The 19,481-nt window shown below is 42.0% G+C and overlaps 1 protein-coding gene across 1 annotated transcript in view; it reads left to right on the top strand.

Moving 5' to 3' along the window:
* The window catches only part of LOC139614437 (galactosylgalactosylxylosylprotein 3-beta-glucuronosyltransferase 1), an 85,989-nt gene that overhangs the window by 25,935 nt on the left and 40,573 nt on the right, over positions 1 to 19,481 (top strand). The window contains exon 2 of the mRNA XM_071471703.1: positions 9,495 to 9,731. The gene's annotated coding sequence lies outside the window, so the exon portion shown is untranslated. The remainder of the gene's footprint in view (positions 1 to 9,494; positions 9,732 to 19,481) is intronic.

The raw sequence follows: 19,481 nt of genomic DNA, 5'->3' as shown, positions 1-19,481 counted from the left end.
ATCAAATCAAGATGAAATGCAGCTGTAATTTTCAGCAACTTCAACTCATACCACCCACTGCAGTCACCAGCAGTGGCACCGTGTTGTTGCGACTCTTCAAGAAGCATCATGTAATAGGAATGCAGAGGTCAAAATCCCCTGATCAAATGTGAAGTAGTGCCTGATAGAGCACTGAGTGAACCAGACAGTGCTCTGTCAGGCCTGCTGACGGCAGATGGGGGAGATGCCTCGTCATTTGTCTCAGTTCTGATCGGGCCTGTCAGTGGAGATTCATCTGGTGAGAAATACGCTGTCCACTCATGCAGTTTCTGTCACATGTACTCCTTTAGTCTCGAAAATTTGACTTAGTAATAGAAAACAGATAGATAGATAGATAGATAGATAGATAGATAGATAGATAGATAGATAGATAGATAGATAGATGTTAAGCATTACATTGAGCCAATCACATGTAAACCTGGTATAGGAGTCATCATCCCTCTAACACCGGTGCTTGTTAGACGACACCGTGAGGGAACTGTTAACCACGTCTTTATCCAAACGTGGCAGGTTGTCCAAGCTATTCAGCAGCACTGATCCAACAAGGACATCCATGTTGTTCTTAATGCCTCCCCCGCTCAATAAGATTACTTAAGCCCCCACTTTTATGTGTAGTGGAGCCCTTCAATTTCCCCAAGCCCCTGTAATTATGCAGACTAGAAGTATGAACCATGTGATTGTATTCTACAGCAGAAGGTATATTACCTTTTTAGGGTGTCAAGGAGAGTACCTCAGGGAGCAACATATAATTGCAGCTCGCACAGGATTCAATTGTTCGAGCATGTTGGAGGGATTTTCTCATTGTTTGCCTGACTGCACCGGTGGTCACAGTCGTGCTCAGACTGAGTGAACCATGTAGCTAATATGATACATGATTAGAGGTCAGCTCCAGTGCAGATCATCATTCACTGTACTGCAGTAACACACTTTGCTGTCCCAGCAGTGGAAAACATATACCAAATTAACAGACATTCATGCTACTCATTAAATATGCAGGGTTTGGGTTGCACTTTACAGAAATCCAATGAAAAGCGGGGCGAAAATCAAAAGTGAAGTCTTATAGGCATTATGAAAAAAATTTCTCTGAATGGTTTTCATCCACATGAGCGTCATTGCTTTATAAATAGCAACATCACTCTGTTGGGTGGTTGGTCCACCACTTAGCACCAGACTGATATATCTCAAAAACTGTTGGATATGTTCTCGTAACATTTTGCACAGACATTCTTGGTGACCAGAGGATGAACCCTACTGACTTTGTGATTCCCCGACTTTCCCTCTGGCACCCCCCAGATATTAACAGTTTAGACTGAAATTTCTCGCCTGAGATGGATTGCTGTGAAGTTTGGTACAGACTTTCAAGGTCCCAAGAGGATAAATTGCAACACCAGCATCACATGAAATTTTTTATTTGCTATCCTTTATGGCAGCTGGGATCTTGCGTGCACATATTTGTGAGTATATGTAGATGCTGAGTTATGAACCAGGCTGGTAAAAAAAAAACACATATTTGCTATTTATTGACGCTACTAATTAGCAAACTTATCAGCTAATTAATGTTAATTCTGTAGGTAACTACTGTAAAAATATTTAAAATTAATTCATATCAATACTATGAATTTATGGTATAAATCTCTTTGAACCAGGACCTCATTAGGCCTGTTATTTCAATCATTCAGACACTGCTTGGCAGGTAAACTCTTTAGTTCAATCTCATCCCATATTCAGGTTGTGGCTTGTGTGTGCACTGGGCAGTTGTAGTTTTTGGATATAAGTATGGGATCAGATTATCAGGCCCGTGTCAGTGTGAACATGTTAGTGAATGCTGATATTAGCATTAAGCCTAAACACAGCCTCACAGAGCTGCCACCGTGGCTGTGCAGGCTCTTGTTTCATAGGGTAAGTTATTTTCAAATGAAAAACGATATATCCATTAAATCTTACTCAAGTGTAAGCTCAAGTGTTGTAATTAAGAGTGTGGATAAGTAGTGATGAATTACAATGGCTGCCTTCTTTTTAAATGCATCGTTAAAAACATAAATCTTTCATGCCGGTAAGTGACCTGCAGTCTTACAGTCACAATCCATATGCTGCTCACTAAATTGCTGAGGTCAGCAGAGGTGTTTGGAACAGTAATCACATAGTGTGATACTGTGAAAGGACAAACCGGATGAGATAAACGATAAATATCATTGTCCTTCTGCAGAAACTACCACAGTTATGATGATAGCAGCACATAAACATTCATCACAGGCATGTGAATAAACTGCAAGCCCGGCGCATGTCATCACCTCCAAACTTTTCCAAAGTGTCTGACAACGCGTGTTGCCTGTCGCGAAATTCTGCCTCCAACCAAACATGAGAGGCGAAGCTGCCGCGGGCAAACAAGAGCTGTTACTTACCAAGAGGGAAAATGACCTCCTCCTTGACTACCTCTCTGGGATCAATTGATCCCTCGCAGAAGCTGAAAATGACCCTGGGAGGTTTTGCAACAGCTGTGAAGATAAAAGGCATCTAAAGGTTGTGGTGGCTTCACTTTGGGAGTGAGTGCGCTATTAGTGTAATGGTACTCAAAACATCAACACCGGCCTGACATATCGGCCACTCCGAGGGTAAAGGACCATAGGGATGCAGTGAAGTGCACAGAAGCTGTGAGCCATCATGGTGAACAGTTTTTATTCACGCAAGCTCAGTGAGGTGGTTTGTTTCCTTTTTTAATGTAAATGAATACATAAGTAAACAGGAGTAACTCTTGGCAGTATTTGAAACAATATATCAGAGTCGAGCTGTGTTCCAACAGGACAGGACAGGACCAGGAGCTATTATCTATTTATACCCCAGAGACCAAAAGAAATTCTGGCTGTTTCACCCAGCAGCACCTTCAGGCTGCCAGCGTTATTCCTGTACAGCTCCGCAGCTCTGGCTGAGGCTGGAAATTCTTCACAGGGATCAGTGTATTCCAGAAATGGCGTGTGGTTGTGTGTATGTGTGTGCGTGTGTGGCAGGGGGAAGAGAGGTAATATTATAGGGGGATTGCCTGTGAAGCCACAACCTTCTTGTGTCCTCGGTCTCTGTCAGAAGTTCTCCCTGAGGGGGATCAGCAGGTAATATCAAGGGGAGGCTGTTCAAAAGTATTTGCCGAACTGCTGGAGGATGAGAGTTACTCTCAATTTCCCACTGCGAAAAAAAAAAAAAAAAAAAAATCTGAACAAGCAATTTAATCTTTAACAATAAGGGTACAAAAGCCAATTAGTGTAATGCTAGTTGTAAGAATTTAGAACATTTCACTGTATTTACAGCTGAAAACATTTTTGAATCTTAGATGACAATAGAAGCAAATTAATATTACTCCACTCTGTGTTTCATTTATTCAAAAAAAATTATTTATAAAGCTCAGTAGTTAGTAGGCCAAAGTTCAGCTGTACCACTGAGGATAGTGAGATCATGTCCTCTATACTTCCTTGGTTGACTATTTTTAGGTCATTCAAAAAAAGATAACTAAAATTTCGGTATTTTCACACCAGAATTTTATTCCTGGTGTTAGGGAAAAAACTCTGAATCCCATTAACTACCCATTAAATATGACAAAGCCTATTCATTAAAACATTTTAGAGGCCATATTTATTTAATCTTTTGAAGGTGGGGCATGTGTCCTGGAAGACTTGACGACTGACCTCAGTATATCTTAAATCCTGGCTATGGCCCCACCAAAGTTGTCCAATTTTATGGTAGTAGTTAGTGTTGCATGCTCTCACTGTAGCCATAGCTGGGCAGGTTTAATAACTCTGGTTCTAGGCCAGGACAATGAGGATTTTTGGCACAGTTTGATCCACATGAATTGATGCAGCTACAATATTGCTGGTCATAATGCTGACACTCTGCAACAAGGCCTGATAATGTCAAAGGACCAGGAGGAGCTCATATTTGGTGAATTGTATGTAGCATCAGTGGGACTATCACTGCTCAGACTCATGGTGACGAGTCTGATGGGGTCTTTGGCATGTTTATATATTTTTCATTAGGTGTAACTCTTTAATACATATTGTCAATAAGAATGGGTAACAGAGAAAGGCAGGATGGAAGGAAAACATCAAGGAGTAGATTTGAAGCTATAACACTAGACAAGTATCCTGCCCAGTTTTATATAAGGATTCCCAATCCTTCAATTCCTTAGGCTGACTGTGTGCATTGAATGCCTCAATAAAATGTAACTGGACAATATCTTTTAAATCCGTGGTGACCAGTCTTTTTATTTGTTAGTATTGTTGTAGTTGCCAGCAAGTTCTACACAGAGTCACCGGGTCTTGTCCTATGATGGGTAACATGAGGTCTGACAGTGATGAGGGTAAGACAACAGCGCGAGGTAGATAAATAGTTCTTTTGATTTAACCTGTGCCAAGCTTTTCCAACATGCCATCAGCCCCAGCTGCCGTGCGTCACCATGGCAACCGATGGTCATGCTGAGCTTTAGCACAGCACAGTTTTGGTCTTCGGAAAAACCATAAACAGGAGAACAAACAAAGACTGCTATCCTAAGCTGTGATGAGAGAACACGGCGCGGTATTGACACCAGCCAGTGTATTATGCAAATCACCTCGCTTGTGTGCCGTGTCTGCCGCATCTATCATCCACATCTCATGCTATTTCATTGTGTCAGTGCACACAGAGTGCAATTAAATTGTATACCTCACAGAATGTATGGGGGCGTCAGGAGATTATTGCTGTAAAATCTTCCTAATAAATCACCTTAGAGATAATTACATCACATCATCGCCATAAAGCCTCTGACATTTCCTTTAATCTTTAATGTGAGTAAAATGAAAGGCTAACATTAAATTCAGCGTGCCTCTACCCAGCTGATAATCGACTAAATTGGGTAATTATGATTTAACTGGATGGTTGTGAGTTCTGGTGGCTCAAGGGTGACCTACACGCGTGATGATTGTTCTTGTAAAAAGGACATCTTGTGCTCTGCGGCTTGGCCTTCATTGAGCTGTCAGGAGGTGTGGGGGTTGCAGTGCTGTCAGCCTGCCTGCCCACCTCCACCATCCATGGGATCGATCACTCCTAGAGAAACCCAACCACCACAGCTCCTCCAATTACTGCTGATGGGTCACATCTTTCTATCAGAATAGGCGTCAGAGCCACACGGCGCCTTTCAGAGCCAGGGACAGAGAGAGAGAGAGAGAGAGAGAGAGAGAAAGGATGGAGTGGCGTGCTTGCAGCAGAAAAGAGAGGCAGAGAAAGAGAGGAAGAGCAAGAAGGGATGTGGTGACAAGCGTGTGCAGCTGGTGAAACCTTCCATGTTGAACTCTGCCAAGACGGATGCTGAACTTAGACCCGCCTGTGCATTATTAATATTGACCACTTACATGAGAATAAAGAAGCATTTACTCAGCAAATGACAAGCCTGAATTAATCATTGAGCCATACTCAAAGGCACGATGAATTCTCTTTCATGACAAACCTGGCAATTTTTGCTTAAATGACAGATGTCTTCAATATTAAAAAAGGCCACCAGCTCTGTCATTATCTCTGTCATTATCTGAAACACCATCAAAGATTCAGCAGAGAGTTTTGTTTTGTTTTTTCCTCAGCAGGGCATTTTTCCACTTACTGAAATTATTTCTCAACAATGAACAAATACAAAAGTAATGTATGAGGGGAGAGATGGGATTTATACAGTGGAATCCAGCAAAGGTCTGATCATTCAAGGGTACAATAATGCATATAAAAAAGCAGTTACCATAGTGAATTCTGCAGAAAATGAGCATGCAGTTGCCTTTCTTGCACAAAGAAAGAAAACATATAAAACCATCATGTGTTTTTACACTGTCCTGGACATTACTCCCGGTGGGTCCATCAGGTAAAAGCAGGATGAGAAAGGATTGTCTCTGCAGGGCTCACACAGCTTCTCCTTCAGACCCTGTGTTAAATTATAAAATATATAAAAACCCATGCAGCATCTGGTACACATGGAAGCATGAATCACAATCAAAAGTGCATTAAGGAAGAAATGTTCACAGGCACATTTTTACACTTTATAGCAAGAGCACATAAGGTACGTGCGAAAGCGAGTGCAGGTCCGTTTCTGTATGTGCCGGCTTATACATTAGCAGGTTTCAAGTCAATCAATACCCTCACCACCCTATCTGGTCTCTCCCTCCACACAGTCCGCAGGCTTCATGTTACGTCCTCCATCCATCACTGTCAGATGCACAGACTGTCATGGTCAGCCCACGTTAGAGCCGCCACAGCCCGCTGCACAGTATGAACCTGTCGGAAAGTGTGCGAATGTGTGTCTGCACCCACGCACACGCACCAGGGTGGTGGTTGAACATGGTGGTTGAAGAGTGTTAAAGCCGCCTGCTGCAGTCCACATACACACATTCAAAGTCTTTTATACTCAATGAATTCTTCAGCTGTGCCAAAAACCCCCTGTGCCTCAATTGCCCACAATGCAACTCAGAGATTCGGGTGTGTGTTATTCTAATAGCTACTGGCTAACGTAGCCTCCAGCAGAAATGGGGAGCAAGCTACAGAAGTCTGGTAACCTCACTTCTCTCTATCTCCACCCCTCCAGATTTCTGTCATTCTCTAACTTGCAGTCTTCAGAGTCAACCAACGCTGACTCCGGCGACATCTGTTCAGGGCATTTATCGACTTCCCACAGCCCCCTCTGAAGCCAGACTTTATACTTCCTTCTTTCTTTCAAATCACAATGACCTGAAAAAGCTGAATCACAGGGACTAACCATACCCATTTAAAAAAAAATTGTATCTGGACATGATAAGAAAATCTTACTTCACGTGTGTGTTTGTGGTGTTTACATAAGCACTGCAATTTCCAAATCGCCATCACTAATGTATTTATTATGGTTACTTTAAGGGGTATTAAAGAAAACAAGATATGTCTCAGGCTGGCTTTTGTGTCCAGAAGTGTGACTTAAGTACTGCAAAGAAATGAATCCACTCCTTTTCATGGCTTCTTTTCTTTTTAGATATAGATTTCTGTTTCAAGCAGCTATTGTCATCAGTAGAGAGGGTTCGATCAATAATACTGCCAGCCAATCACAGCTGTAGCTCATGAAAGATGATGTTGTTATAAATCAGCCCCAAACAGGCAGGTAGGCAGGTCTTCAGTCTCTGTCTCAGTTCATTCTATCTTGAAAACTATCACTATCCTGCTTTCACTGTGTCACAACTTCGATCAGCGGGCTATTTATATTCAGTGTAGTAACCATAGCTACGCATCCGTGGACAAAAGATACATTTTGGGTTAGCGCCTGGTTTTATCACTGAGCTTTTAACCCCCAGGGAGCACAGACCCAGCTTGAGCTCCTCGGCCTCCTCTGGTCGCTGCACAGTTTAAGCTGACAATTATTGTTGTTTTTTTCCCACCCACCGCACTGAAATGACCTTCTGGACAACCCAGTGTCCTTTACAACATTTTTAAAACACACTTTTATACTTTCTTTGACTTAAACTATCTTGTCTGGGTGTAATAATGATGCTACACGAACAATGCTTCAGCCTTGAGATACTAATCAGATGACATCTGAACCACAACATGCAGTAATAACTACAACTGTATAGATGTATTCTTCCTTCAGAAGCAGGAGGTGCAGGTTTGAAAAGGGTTTTTTCAGTCTCCATCATGTCAAAGCGATGGTGGAGGAGGGTGTATATGTGTCTACATGTGTTGATGTGTGGGTGGACCAAGAAAAAATGTGCACTTATGCCTTCAAGTCATGCACCTATTTAAAAGTACTTAAAATACATTGTGTCTGAATTCAATTAGAAGTTTCACATTCAATACCTACTTTCTATATATGTCATATGTTATCTTAAATTTCAATATAAGATAGATAAACTAGCATTAATGTATAACATGTATACTTATACTGTGTGTTGTTGGCAACACATAAAATCTACTTATATAGATATATTTAAACTGTATTTGAGATGATGATAGTTAACAAGAGCAGTTTAACATGTTCTCATGTAGCACACTCACCCATGTGTGATGAATTGAATTCAACATTACTGAAATGTACATATATTTAACAAGTATGGCATTGTCCCAAAATAATATATTACTGTACAAATACCTAAATGTAGAGACAGTATATTCTTATAAATATATTTAAGACATGTTAAATTTAGGGAAGCCTAATTCAAATGCCAGCAATGCTTCTCTGGTTTCATTCAGTCTGTCTTTACACCTACAGTATGCATAAAGAAAAACAGCTGTTTTCTGTACAGTTGATTGAGGTGATTATCTTTCAGCATTTAACTGCCGGACAAATTGAGGGAAATGCACAATATACACCATAACGACATACTAACATAAACATAGTGCCTGGATGGAAATCTGTGAGTGATCCTGTAGCTCCTTTTTTCCTCACTTGTTTGGTTCAGTTGTTGTAATCTGGCACCACGGAGCATGTTTTGAATCCTTGGGCTCAGGTCGTGTATCTGCGAATCAGCTGATTCTACAGAAGGGACATTCCCTATGGTTTTAAGATAATTACTTTCTTCCCTTATGACAATCCTATTGAATTTAGAGAAGGCCGATAACAAACCTGCTACACTGCGTGCCCTCTGCATTGCATCTTGTCAATAGGCTGTTAATGTGCCCGACCCTTGTCTCATTTTTCCTTGCGTGGCATCAGCTGGTCCCTCTCTCTACAACCTCGGTGGCTGCCCACAGGCGAGTACAACCAACGCTGTGGCAGATGAGGCCGACAGAGGAAGTCTCATCAATAATGGAGTGGCTGCTGGGGGAGTCATGCAGAGGAATTGTGGTGGAGTGAGTGAGAAGTGCAGCTGGTGTGTTTGTCTCTCTTATTCCAAATGGACATTTTGATATGATGCTTCCCAGAGGGCAGACGTAAGAGGAATGTGGCTAATGATAGATGATATAGCTGATTTGCTGCTGCATTTTAGAATTAATGGACATTTTTAGTAGCCATCCTTAGAGAGCAGGACAAACAAAGTAATTAATAACATAGGGAAATATATAAATATATCATTTTTTCTTCTGCTTTTTTTAAAGGTCTTGCACGTGGTTGTCATACTATTTGATAAAATTGTGAAATACCCATAACTATCCAGCTGAAATCAGCCACATGGGTTTAGTCCTATAAGGCACACCCTATGAAGGCAAAAACAAAAATCTCATCAATTTCCTGTCTGTCAAGCAGCATGTAACTTAACCTCATCAGAGTCCTCGGAGGAATAGATTCACACAATGATTATCTCTCCTGACAGCTGTCCAGATGCAAACAGAAATTCTGTCACCGAGGCACAGAGACTGACCCAGGGGCTGTTATAGGACGGCAGCGTCTCCTCCCAGCTGCCCATCCTGCTCATTCCCTTTCTTCAATGCCCCTCATTGTATTAGGAAGAGGAGGCCCATTCTTACTCACAACTCTCGTGCTCTTGTTTCTCCAGGGGCCGACCCTGAGGACCTGAGACTTGTTGGGAGAGTTTGGATTGTCATCGGTGACACAGTTTCCACTGCCTTGGACCACCTTCAGCCGCACACGTCTCTGCTCTCCAGACGGCACCAATTAAGGCAAGCTTGAGAGGAAGAGTTGTGACAGTATCCGACGACACCGACGCGCAGAGAGGAAAGGAGTACGCTGGAGGAGGGGCCTGCGCTTGCTGCAGACGGGCAGAGGGCTGCTTGTGAGTATCCTATTGTTCTTGTTGTTGTGGGGGAACACATTTTCATACAACTGACCGGTGCAATGCTACCTATTCTTCATGCATTTAATGTGTTTTCCAGTACAGCCAATAAGAAATATAGTTCATGACCAGAGTGAAGATGCTGATTTCTCTGTTAGGAGCAGTGTATTTCTGTCCAGGGATATTTTTCAAATAAATCAGGATACTTTTTTATCTCAGCGTAAAGCCGGGCTGACCTTGACAATCTTGCTTTGTTCATTTTTCTTTTTTTTTTGTCATTGTCACTTAACATCCCACATAAACAAGCATGAAGCTGCTTTATTTATTTATTTTTTTTCTACGAGGCAGCTAAATTTAAAACCGCCTGAGCATCAAAGGATGCATTTAAAGGTAAGAGGGGGATGCAGGTGTTGGTACCTCGATCTACTATCTTCTTTTCCCCTCTGTCTCAATCTGTCCTGGCTGTCTTCCTACTTTCTGTCTCACTTCCCATCCAATAGATGCTCCATTTTCACCAGAAAATCCAGTAGAGGAATTAGGTGGAGGACAGGGGCAAAATGATCTGACAGATCCACTTACCCCTCCTGTCTTCAATCCCCTTGGCCTCTGATATTATTAGAGGTGGAAATATATATGTCGGCATATCGTATGGGAGCACCGTGGAGGGTTTGGGAGAAGGAGGATGGGCAGGGGGAGGTGGGAGAGCTCAAGAGCCAATGCTGCTGATGACAAAACTGAGAAAATAATCGTAAGATGTGGAGGCAGCAAATGATGAGATGGTGAGATTGGGGGAGAGAGAGAGAGAGAGAGGTCTGGCTGCTAAATCACTTGTAGGCTCTGTTGTCTCCTCACTACCAAAGAAAAATATCATGATTTGTTACTGGCAAGCCGAGGGCAAGATGAATCTAAACCTTATATTCTTATATTGGCTTTTGTGCAAACAAACACAGCTGATATAAGACAGGTGAGCACACAGATCTATAGGACTTACATAAATCACAGAGCCCTAGGATTACACCACCGGTCGATAGCAGGGCTCAACACTGCGCCAAATATTAAACTTGCATGCCTGGTATTCAGATGCAGGATTTAATCTAGAACAAAATATCTACAATTCAAAAAAAAAAAAAAAGATTCACTCGAACAGATTCTCTCAGATGATGATTAACAATATGTGAAGCTTGTTTTCGTTGAGACTGTGGCAGGGAGGTGATAATTCAACTATCACGTTCGTTATGTTTTTTATATCGCTGCATAACTGTTGCATTACATTAGATGTTCTCGAAAGCAACATTCCCACAGGCAGCAGCGGTTCAGGCTTTTGCCAGGCAAAGCGTTTGCTCATATGTGGCACCGACATGTGAGAAAAGGCACAATTCCTTCAAGTTTTCAATATCATAGCTTAGAGCGAATAACGTATGTTATGTAATAATTTGGATAGCAAGCAACCCCAACCCCTTTAATTGGTGTGAGCTGAATTAGCACTGACTAATCAACATCACGGTCTCTCCTCATAGATTTATAGACAACCATGATTGCTGCCAGGGTGAAATTAACTCCTTCAGTCTCAAGGGAAATGTTGAAAGATGACTGGCTGTAGCACACTCCCCCAGTCACACACACACACACACTCATATATGCAGATGAGACTTGTCTGTTCCTTCTGGCTGTCTCTGTAGAGCTGTCACACATGCTGCGTCTTGGAGCACCAGGAGACCGGGGTTGACTTGAATTAAACTGAGAGGATGTCCTTTCCAGATCTGCACAGGGCCACGGAGACACATCCGCCCCCAGAGAGAGCCAGTCAAAAAGACAGAGGGAGAGAGAGAGAGAGAGAGAGAGAGAGAGAGAGAGATGAATGGAGAAAGTGAGGAGAAGGACAGTACAGTGGGTGGATATAAGGTGGAGAGGAGGAGGAAGTTAATAAAAAAGGGGCAGAGAGAAATTGTCTGTGAGAGAGAGGGATGGAAGATGAGGTGAAAGAGGAGGAGGACTCTAGCATAAGAAAGAGCGAGGGAGGATAGACTTGTGTGTGTGTGTGTGTGTGTGTGTGTGTGTGTGTGTGTGTGTGTGTGTGTGTGTGTGTGTGTGTGTGTGTGTGTGTGTGTGTGCGTGACACAGTTTGACAGGGAAAAAAAGGAGCATGAGAGAGAAACCTCAGAGAAACTGACGCCACCAGACACACCTAGAATATAATTCAGCACTGGCTAAGAGACACAAAGATGAGGTTAAATATATGCTTTCAAAATTATTTGTGCTTGCTTGGCAGCTTCAATACTGTGTCTACTTTAAATCACCAGATGAGCAAGGTGTCCAGATTCTGTCACCTGCAGAGTATTTTGTATGGAAAACCAGAATGGTTAATTGAGGGGTTAAATTAGACATTATGAAATAAACAATGATATGAATGAATGCAGACCTAAACATATAGCGTAATCATAAATTGTCAAACAGCGTAGTACATTTTAACATTGCTCAAATAATTGTAATGTCATTATTACGAATGTATTTGCATCCTGTTACAACAGCCAGTCAGAGTCACTGGCTCCGTCCTGCTGATCTTGATTGGCAGCTAAACACTTGCGATGCAAGACAGCATTATGTGATAAAAGTGTCATTGGGGAAAAACATGTAAACGAAACGAAAATAGCCTTGTTAAAAAAAAGAAAAAAATTAGGCATGATAGGCTTTGTCTAGCAGTTTGGAAGCAGACAGTATAAGGGCAAGGGTAATATACCTTATAATCAGCAATTAAAGGTAATACAGCACTATGTGCATATTGAGGAGAGAAGATTCAGATGTTGCGCTCTATGTTGAAAAACACTGGGTGTGATGTATTAGTCTGCTGTTGTCTTTCTCACAGTTGCAGCATTCAGACTAATCTCCTGTACCAGTGTCTAAACAGCCAGGGACATACAATACAGTGCAGTGTATATGCAAAACAGATTACAATGATATCCTGACCTAAGGCTGCTGAGGAGATTTAGAATAAACCCACCAATTTCTACATCCCTCCTCAAGGCATTGTTATTAACAGTAACTGCACTTCCCAATTCTGTTCTATCGCCCTGTCTCTCTCCTTTGCCCCCCATGATTAACATGCTAGAGAGCGAGGGTTTTTGCAGAACAAGAAATTGGAACATAAATTATTAAGGGGAGAATGCATCTTCTCTAAAGAAAAAAGCATCTGTTTGTATTTTCTCCTTGTGCCTGCAAACTAGGCACCTCCTTGAACTTCCTGCCTAGATTTCAGCTCAGTGATGCAGGGCGAGCTTGTTACTTTTAATACAGGGAAGACATTGCTCATCATTGTCAATCCACCAAATCTCCTGTAAGCCCTTTGCAGCATTTCTTCTGCTCTTTGTCGCACAAGCTCTTTGTTCTGTAATGACACAAACCTGCTATGCAGAGATTCTACAGGCGGCGTTTTCTCATTTCAATTTCAGGGCATTAGCTGCTGAATCATTTTCAGATTAATGATGAAATTCCAAGCATGACGCGCAATCATTGTGTGTGATTACTTACACGGAGAGGAAATGAGCAGTTCTAAGATATTAATGCACACATTTGGTGGTTTTAGGAAGCGCTTGAATGCGTCAGTATTTACTTGGTTTTTCCACCTACACTACAATTACATTTGGGCCCTTGGCGTTTTTCTGTAGTGCAAATTCTTACAACCCAGCAACCACACAAATGGCTGACCTAAAAATGTGTCGTGAAGAAGCAGCTGCCGTGAAAGTGCTTTGTGAATTACTTTTTATGCTTTTTAGTTTATCTTAGTCATTTCTAAATGGTTTTCAGACCAAGGCAGACATTTGAACTTGCAACTATTGTAATTGGAATCGACAAAACAGAAAATGTGTACAAAAACATGGAAATGAGTTATTTCAGTTATCTATCTTGGAAGAACTGATGAAAGTACTGTGTGCAACAGCAGCTTGCAACAGCTCTGAACTGGGATGCAAAATGTAGAGATCTTGTGCAAGAACAGAGAATTCTCAGACATGGATAATGTCACATTGTAAGGTTAAAAGGAGTGAAAAGTGTTGTGCCATGATGCAACTGTTCGCAATCTCATTGTTATCATGAGAAATGTCTGCTAACGTTTCCCTCTTGAATTATCCAGTGCACAGCAACCTGGTTTTGAAGTGTAAACCATTCATGGAGGAGTTAGATGGTACAGTTACTGTAACAAATGCACCAGATCCAGGATGTGTGCAGACAGAATGCCAAATCGTGGTGATAACAAGTAGTTTTAGCACACAAAAGGCCAGAATGAGTACAGTAAATCAGGGTTCAGTGTCTGAATAACTCCATTCCACCTAAACGAACATGACCCAAATAACTGGTTCAAGTCTCACAGACATTTTGGGATTTATCCATGTGCCAGTTGGCTGCAGCGCTGTACGGTACCTGCACACACTGAGCTCCTGCAAGATCAGATAAGTAGGACTGCTGTACAACTCAGCTGGGGCCTGGGGAATTGTGAAAGTTGGAGTTGAGTTGTTGGTGAAACCCACACACATACAGGCAACATGCAGTCATAGGTGTTCACACAAACACGAAATACAAGCACAGATAGAAAAGCACAACACAAACTGAGAGATCCTGAGGGCTTTTAAAGAGCTTAAATTACCCTGAAGCCCATCAGACCACATCAGTGTGCGAATCTGTGTGTATGTGTGTCAATGGACAGCCTTAGGCCAGCCCCAAATAGTGCCAGTTAACAGGACAACGGCTTCAACTAAAGCCCCCCCACCCCCACCCCCCCGCCCACCACCAGAGGCAAAGAGGGATATGCCAACATTGTCTCGCCCTGAAGCTATACAGCCCGAACAAACCCCTCTGAGGCAATTTAAGTGCTGCATTTTGGAGGCTAGCATATGGCCACTGTGTGTGGGACGTTTAGGATTTGGGAGTAAAAACAAGGTGTTTTTTTTTTTTTGCTTGTTTTTTTATTCCATATAATTACATACAGCTTTGTGCACTGAATAACAGTTACTCTCATACAACCTGTTTAAGTCTCACCAGGTTAGCTTTTAGTCTGAAAAACACTGACCCTGGTAGGTGGAAATCAGTGAACTGTGGGGAGCAGACCACGAAGCACCTTATCTAAGTAGCTATTTAAATGAGCCATTGTTAACTGCATGGACTGCTGCTTTCAGCTGGTGCAAAATGACCTGCAGATTTTATTTAGAGACTGATTTTTGTGGATAATCAAGAACGAACACATCAGCAGCTGCAAAGTGGAGAACAACAATAACAAAGCGGAAGAAGCTAACATTTACATCGCCCTTTGAAACCATGCAAAACACTTTCTTATATTTTATATGCTCTGGAATAAAAGTGAAAATATATATCTTTCTTGTAATTCGTCAATTTACAGAAAATACAAGCATTATTTTTTACTGCTTGCGTTAAGTGGGATTATACTCTAGAGAGAGGATAGATACACTTCTCATCAAACTTTTGACAGCTCTGACCTTTCACCTAATTTGCATAGGGGAGGGTTGAGCCCCCCCCCCCCCCCCCCCCCTTTTTTCCCAGACGAAGGGGTTGATCTTTGACCCCCTCATGCATATACATCTAATTTAAAAAACGTCGTCATCTTTGAGCCCCCCTTTTTCCCACATGCTTGCGCATAAATTACTCAGAGTCTAGACTTTAGTCACAAAACTATAGAAAACTATAGTCTCGGTGTATTTTCATGAGGAGAGCCGTACTCACCACAATTCATTCAACCCTCACATACAAAGAGTTTCTCAAGATCATGGTCAAAAAACACTTTAAGACTTCATCTCACATGCATATAGATCTAATTTAAAAAACGTCGTCATCTTTGAGCCCCCTTTTTCCCATGCATGCGCATAAATTACTCAGAGAGACTTTTGTCACAAAACTATAGAAAACTATAGTCGGTGTATTTTCATGAGGAGAGCCGTACTCACCACAATTCATTCAACCCTCACATACAAAGAGTTTCTCAAGATCATGGTCAAAAAACACTTTAAGACGTCATCTCACAACCATGTGTATCTAATTTTCTGTTTCTTATAAACTTGACCTGATCCAACCTTAGGGTGATAGATAGCTTTCCATATGACAGCTTTTTTTGGCTGAAAAACTTTTTTTAAACTATAGAAAACTATAGAAAACTACAATTCATTCAACCCTCACATACAAAGAGTTTCTCAAGATCATGGTCAAAAAACACTTTAAGACGTCATCTCACAACCATGTGTATCTAATTTTCTGTTTCTTATAAACTTGACCTGATCCAACCTTAGGATGATAGATAGCTTTCCATATGAACCCAGCTTTTTTTTTTTGACTGAAAAACTTTTTTAAACAAAACCCAATTATTTTCTGGTGGGAAAACTAGACAACAAACTAAACAAAAGACAGAGAGTAATTGTGTTCAATATAAGAAGTACGGGTATAAATACACCGTCATCCTGAGCGGCTGTATGACGGAGCAGGCCCGGGACGTACGACTCAAAACTCAGCATGATGGCTCGCGGTAAGAAGACTTTGCGTTTCTACACACGTTGCTTCTTATTTTTTTATAACATTTAAAAATATTAAACGAAAGATCTGTGTATTTTAGCATATACCGTCTCCGTAGATGTCCACCCAGCACCGCAGTTTTCTGGTAAGTATTTACTATATTTACCGTATTTTTATGTATTCTATTCAATGTCTAAACATTGGACTGTGTTTTTTTAATCAGAATTATCCATCTTTTAAAGTCACAGCCGCAGATTTGGAAGGAATCAACTTTTCACAATCACATTTTGGTAAGGTTTGTCTTTTTAAAATTTAAAACTCACACTGCAGCCGTTTCTGTGTTATAATAACAGTTTCAACAAAACATACTGAGGTTCAGCTGAAACATATACTTACAGATTTTACCGACGGTCTGAACGACGTACGGGACCTCGACGGCAGTTTCACGGAGGTTTTACATGAAATCCAAGCGGCTGAGGATTCTGCGTTGAACCGGTCAGAGGCCGCGTCTCCTCCTCCACCTGCCCCGACCAACACCACCCCTCCGGCGGGTGAAGAGCGCATCAACACTCCGATAGCTCCGGTGCCGGCTGGGGCGTGGAATCCGGCCGTCTTCCACGGGGATATCGACGAGATCCTAGCGGGGGATTCGCCGGTCCGACCCCGGGGGAAAAGTAAAAAGAAGACCCAGCAGAGCGATTCGGCGGTACGTCCTGGGTTAACCGGCCGACCAAAAGCGATCCGTCCGCGTAAAAATAAAAAGCAGATCCAGCAGGTCCCACCGGCGCAAGGATCCGACGGGGCACAGGAGATATCAGGTAATCTTGACCATTTTTTAAACCTCCTTTGTTTTTAATGTGATCTATACGTGGAACGAAGTCAACTCTTCGCGCTTCAGCGTTCAAATGAAAATACAACTTCCTGGTGTTTGGTCGCACGGTGATGACGATGATGACGTAACATGTTCTCATAGGTCCTTATCGAGTATATATATATTGTGCATACACAGTTGTAAACACAGACTGCTTCATTGTTAACTGGAAGCAGGTTGAAATGCATTTTGCATGGTGTGGATTTTTTTATTCATTCAATTTTCCAGTCTAGGGTAAATAAAGTGAATTCTGAAACTAAAACTTTGTGTCTAATTAAAATGTTTGTTTCAAAAAAAGTAAAAAGTTTATTGTTAATGATGCTAACCCATTAAATTTGTTATACCCAAACAGACTCTCAGCCTATGGTCTCAACACCCCTGAGGACCCAGACACCACCTTGGGTAGTCCTCCCATCTCCTATCAGACGACAAACAGCACCTGTGACACCTGTTTTTTCATGTCCTCCCAGAGGACAGAAACCTCACACTTCTTCTTCTTCTGCGAGGGTTACCACTACAAACGCCATTGAGAAGGCTCCGGCGAGACCCCACAAAAGGCGTAAAATACAACGTGTCAGATCGACGATTGTCCGCAAACTCTTTGCGGATGCTATCAATCATTCACCAGGACCGATAGTGGGAAGAGGAGGAACGGGAAGAACCCAAAGAGGCGCCCGAAACCAGCAACTGGAAACGCTCCAGATGGTTACCCAAGTAATGCATTCTATCATTTCATCCTTCACGGCCATTTGTGAAAAAATGTTGTAATTTTAATACGTATGTATATTTGTATGACATTTTTTTTATTTTAAAAGATGAATAGAGAATTTGATTCCGACTCTTTATCTTGTTCACCCTCACCCCAAGTCCCTCTTGAAATTGAGTTAGCTGTAGAGCAATTGCGTCATATTCCAACACCCTCTTCTGTCCACCAAGTCCCTCTCGACCTGCAAATAGCTGTAGATCAATTACGTTTTATCCCTATACCCGACAATGTTGAGGTGCAAAATAACTCGCCTGTAGAACCACAAAATCCTTTCCAAACCTTAGAAAACACATTCCAAAGATTAAATCAAAACAACGAGGACGCCTTCCACAACATAGAAAGCATACTCCAAAATCTAAATCAGACAAACATATCAGCTCTCAGCTCATCAAATGAACCTCAAAATGAACAAAATGAGTCTCAGCCACAATCACAGCCGCAGCCTCACCAGGGGGGTGAAGGGTTGGAGCAGAGACACACTCCTGCTGAAGAGCAGGAGGAGGAGGGGTTTAGAGGGGGCAGAGAGACAGAAACAGCCTCTTATGATCGGTTTAACACTCTAGTCATGAGACACACATTTACAGTTCCTCGACCCGGCAATGTACCCGATATTGCCGCATTTTATCGAAACGTGATAGGGGTAATTAGGGAATTAGCCAACGAGGTAGAATCGCAAGCTAGTCGCAATGATGTTATTCAGTTGGAGGTGGTAGGTGAAAATGTGCGTGATTATGTTTCAGTCACCAACAACGACCGAGGCAGAAATATTCTTCCAGCTTTTGAAGGTTTGCTCGATCGTATAGTACAGTCAAACAATAACATAGCCGCTGACGAAGATGTAGAATTAATTGTTCACATAGTGCGGAACCCTACGGGCGGTGCCAAACGTAAGATGGAGAAAACTTTAGATTGTGAAATTCTCAAAAAGAAAAGACCCCATCTCTATTTTGCAGATGACAGGAACGATCAGCTCTGCTTTGCCGTCAGCCTGTCTCATGTTATCCATCCAGATTTCACAGATAGCCAGTGTGATAGTCTGGGTAGGGAGTTGCAGCGTCAGGCTGGTTTAAATGATCAGACGCCCGTCACTTTCAATGACATAGCCAAATTTGAGGAGATCTTGAAGCGCAAAATTGTAGTGTTTTACAGAACATCTCATAACGAACCCCTCTCGCATTTTGCAACAGACTTCCCCGATCGTTCCAAACCTCTGTTTTTATTCCTATTGCAAAATCATTACTACGGGATTAAAAACCTCAAAGCCTTTATGGGCGCAAAGTTTATCTGTAATTATTGTTACAAGGGTTTATGTAACCCCTATGTGCACAGCTGTAAGGGCTACTGTCAAGTCTGCATCGACCCCATCTGCTCTACACAAGAGCTCAAACCCATAAAATGCTCAGATTGTCACAGGACGTGTCGTTCACTCTCCTGTTTTGCTCGACACAAAGAGGCTAAGCCATGTCCTATGAACAAACAGGCTTTTAGTTTTTGTGATCAAGTAAAAAAATGCAAACTATGCAATCTGTGCTACTACGTTAATATGACCACAGGCAAGGCCGAGCATCGTTGTGGCGCATCTAGATGTAGAATCTGCGGTGAAACA

Source organism: Trachinotus anak, unplaced genomic scaffold, assembly GCF_046630095.1.
Source record: "Trachinotus anak isolate AG129_WGS33_773 ecotype Australia unplaced genomic scaffold, CSIRO_AGI_Tana_v1 ptg000034l, whole genome shotgun sequence".
In the NCBI taxonomy this organism is placed as follows: domain Eukaryota; kingdom Metazoa; phylum Chordata; class Actinopteri; order Carangiformes; family Carangidae; genus Trachinotus; species Trachinotus anak.
This window is presented reverse-complemented; position numbering and strand designations above follow the sequence as displayed.